Below are 4,269 nucleotides of genomic sequence, written 5' to 3' on the forward strand. Positions count from 1 at the left end.
TATTAGAATTTTTTTGTCTTGTTGTTTCTGATCAACTCCGATAAAAGTAGCTACTTACTGGCAGCTTATGTTGACCAAAACATTATATGCTAAAAACCTGTTCTACCCTTATCTCTTTTCAGGCTAAAATAAATGACAAAAGCAATTTTTGGAACAGGTTTTGTGACAATAGAAACCGATTATAGATATCAAAATAAGGTGTTTCAAAAATTCATTAAAGATTAAAATTGTGATGTTTTCTAAAGACAATAATCACCTACAATCGATACAATTGAGTATAGTTTGAAAATGAGATGTCTTGTCAGCATTCGGTTCATTTGAACAGAAGAATTTACCTCGAATCAAAAGTTTCTTATAGTTCCCTTCATAGTGGTTGAAGGGTCCCGACAAAAAGTAACACAAATAATTATATGATCTTTTTATTGAGAACATTTTAACCGCGAAAAAAGTTCTGATAAATCAGTCAACGTGTATGAAAAGCATATTGTATAAAACCAAAAAATATCAAATAAAAGAGATTATAGTAGAAGAAAATGTTATATTCAAACAATTTCGATTCATTAAAACACATTATGTTTCAAGCAAAAAACTCAAAAAACACTTTTTGAATAATCTCAAATCTAACAAAAGAAAAAAGATAATTGAGAGAGTACAAATAAACAATTTAAACAAAACGAGGCCAAACTCTGCACTGGATAGGCGCACAAATTTGTGTCTGTATGTTCCTGGATTCCCGTTACAAGTCTTTGAATAAGTTCAAATTTTGTCGGAACGATCAAAGGGAACGAAAGAACAAAAGAAGAAAAAAGGAGCGACCTTGCTGCAAAGTCTGGGTACAATTAACAAAAAGCATAGTTAGGCCTCGTTATGAGAAATGATGGGAAATCAATGTAAAAAAAAGAGAAATTGAAATCGATTTTTGGTTGCATAAAATAGAATTTTTCTCCATGTTAGAAAAAACTGGTGTTGAAATCATTAACAATTAATTGGTAACGCTGAAAATTGGATAGCAGTGGAAGTTCGATACTATCTGAAACAGTGCGAGAATCCGATTATGTGCCCTTGATATATTTTTCACTGAATCTCGAAATTCATATTTGAACAAACTTCAACTTTCGGAACAAACAAAAAAAATCAAAAAATCAAAAAAACACGTTGAAACTTATCACTTATTTGCTTCTACAAGCAACCATTTTAACATAGTCTGGAATTATGCAAATAAGAGTACAACATACTGGGATAAAACAGACATAAACAAAAAACAAAGCTCAAGAGAAAAACGAAAAAAAACCGTAGTGCACTTGCAACACCAAAAAGCCCGGAAGAAAATGGTGCAACGACTTCAGAACAAATTTGTTTGGGCTCAAAAATTAGGACAAAACGGTTGAGCCTTATTTAGCGAAGGAACAAAATATATGAAAAAGATTGCCGACTTTTGCACTTCTACTAATGAACTGCAAAAGTCAGCAATCTTTTTCATATAATTTGCTCCTTGGCTAAATAGGGGTCAACCGTTTTGTCCTAACTTTTATGCCATAACAGATTTGTTCTGAAGTCGTTTCACCATTTTCTTCCGGGCTTTGGGTGTTGCAAGTGCACTACGACTTTTTTTCGTTTTTCTCTTGAGCTTTGTTTTTTGTTTATGTCTGTTTTATCCCACTATGTTGTACTCTTAATTGCCTAATTCCAGACTATGTTAAAAAGGTTGCTTCTAGAAGCAAATAAGTGATAAGTTTCAACGTGTTTTTTTGATTTTTTGATTTTTTTTGTTTGTTCCGAAAGTTGAAGTTTGTTCAAATATGAATTTCCAGATTCAGTGAAAAATATATCAAGGACACATAATCGGATTCTCGCACTGTTTCAGATAGTATCGAACTTCCCCTGCTATCCAATTTTCAGCGTTACCAATTAATTGTTAATGATTTCAACACCAGTTTTTTCCAACATGGAGAAAAAATCTATTTTATGCAATCAAAAATCGATTTCAATTTCTCTTTTTTTACATTGATTTTCCATCATTTTTCATTAGGAGGCCTAACTATGCTTTTTGTTTTTTGTACCCAGACTTTGCAGCAAGTTCGCTCCTTTTTTCTTCTTTGTTCTTTCGTTCCCTTTGATCGTTCCGATAAAATTTTAACTTGTTTAAAGACTTGTAACGGGAATCCAGGAATTCAACCTACATTTTTTAGAAGAACACATCAAAAAGTAAAATCGAGGCATTTGGGAGGCTTACTATAAATTCAAATGTCACTGAGAACCAAGCCTGGACACTAGAAAACCCAAGAAATCCAGGGAAACAATGATTTTTTAAAAAAACTTCGACATTAATTTAATTTGGTTTGAATCTAACATTGAACCGAAACTTCATTGCAAATTTTGTTGATTTCTATTTAAGTTTTTTCAAAATAGTTTTTTATCTCATTTTTTTGTAGCTACCAATGCTACAATTTGGTTGCACAGCACGTTACGCCTAGCACCGCTTCTCCTCTGTGTTATTAATATTATTTAAATTAATAAAAAACAAAAAGCGTTATTTAAAAATCCTAATAATTAGATTACGATTCTGCGTGCTTGTAAAATTTTTTGTTGTTTGTAGATATTTTCTAATGCTTTGTTTCAAATTTTTTGGTTTGTGTTGTTGTGTATTAAGTTTTTTTCTTGCTAGCTCTTTGATAGTTAGCCGAACTGTGATGAATTTTTGTCTTTGTACATCAATAATCCTGAATTTTTCTCTAGCTACTTCCTGAACGTGGCTCGAAAAAGTTTTTGCTACTTGACTCATTAAATTTTCAATTTTTATTCAATTTAGTGTGTTAAAATAAATCAGCAAAAGAGAAACTGAAAACCCTCATAAAAAAGTTTAATTGTTGATTCTGTTTTCAGATAAATTGATTTCAAGTGGTGACAAAATGTGGTAAGCTAAGTCATGTGATAAATTGTCTCAGTCAAAGCATGTTTCTATACCGGTTATGAAAATAAAAATATGGTTTTGAACCTGTTTCAGCTACATGTCTGGCCCGTTTAGAATACCAAATAGTCAAATTCTAAAATTATCAAAAAAATAAAGCAGTTTACGTAGCTATTTTTTGTGCCGTTTTTTTTCAAAAATTTCCTGAATGAATTTCTTTTTGTTACTTGTGCTAATATTGGCATCTTGCTTTGTGCATGATATATCGGTAAGTCTTGACTTTTGCCATGAATCTTTTTCTGGCAAAGAATAAGCGGCTTTTCAAAAAGTTAGCTGATCAAAATAGCTGGTTAATATTTATTTTAAGAATTTGAACGTTCTATTTTATGCTTTTACCAGAAGTTTAATTTATAAATTAGCAATCTTAATAAAATTGAGGAAACTATTTCAGGCCTTCAGTGCACATGGCGTGAAGAAATGTGGAGTGTATCTGGACGACTGCTTCAAAGACAGTTGCTGCCAGGGATTCTTCTGCAAGCCAGAGGGAGAGAGTGTCGGATACTGTGACAAACGAACTTAAATAAAGTTTCAGAGATGATGATTGCAAATTTGTTTGAATACTTGTATCAATTTAACCAATATGTAGAGCAGAGATTATTATTTAAATATTAGAAACTTTTGTTCGTTTTTAATTAATCCAAAATTTAAAAATAGTATATATTTCGCTAATAAAACTTGAGGATGGAAATCTGCGCCTAATATAATTTTTGACAAATGTTTGATTAAGATTCACATGTTCAAGAGCCATTAATATTTTTCAGGCGTGTTTTTGCTGCTGCGGCATGTTCAAACTAACTTTATTTGACTCTGCATGGAAACCGCATAATGAAGAATGGGAAAATTTCTGAGCTTCCCATCCAATGAATGGATCCTGCAAAATTCACTGAAAAAAAATGGAAGAAATATCAAAACTTAAAATTTGATGGAAAATTCAGTGCTGATTAAATACCGACAAAACACGTCAAACTTTGTAGTTTTATATAAGTTTGAGATCTCTTGCTAATGTTATTTTTGTAACTTTTTTGTTTTTCGTTGTTTATGTTCTTGCAATTGAAATATTTAAAAAAAAATGTAGCAACTTAAGTTTTGTTTTAAGAAAATTGCGTGTTGACATCAGATGATTGATTTTCAACAGAAGCGCAGAATTATAACAGGCATCGAAATAGTTAGAAACAACGTTCATTTCAACTGTGTTTTTTTTGTTTGATAAAAAAGCGCCTTTGAGAACAAATCGCTCATTCAAAATGCGGTAAATTTATAGTTGTTTTCACGTTCGTTTGCGTGTTTTGAAAGAATAAAAT

General features: G+C 31.3%; 1 long non-coding RNA gene across 1 annotated transcript; it reads left to right on the forward strand.

Annotated features, from left to right (window-relative positions):
• Nucleotides 1–2,881: 2,881 nt before the first annotated feature.
• Nucleotides 2,882–3,621, forward strand: LOC134855572 (uncharacterized). Its single transcript, XR_010164507.1, has 2 exons — nt 2,882–2,914; nt 3,360–3,621. It is a non-coding gene; the product is annotated as an uncharacterized LOC134855572 (long non-coding RNA).
• Nucleotides 3,622–4,269: the final 648 nt, after the last annotated feature.

The sequence above is a fragment of the Symsagittifera roscoffensis genome, chromosome 10, assembly GCF_963678635.1.
Source record: "Symsagittifera roscoffensis chromosome 10, txSymRosc1.1, whole genome shotgun sequence".
Lineage (NCBI taxonomy): Eukaryota > Metazoa > Xenacoelomorpha > Acoela > Convolutidae > Symsagittifera > Symsagittifera roscoffensis.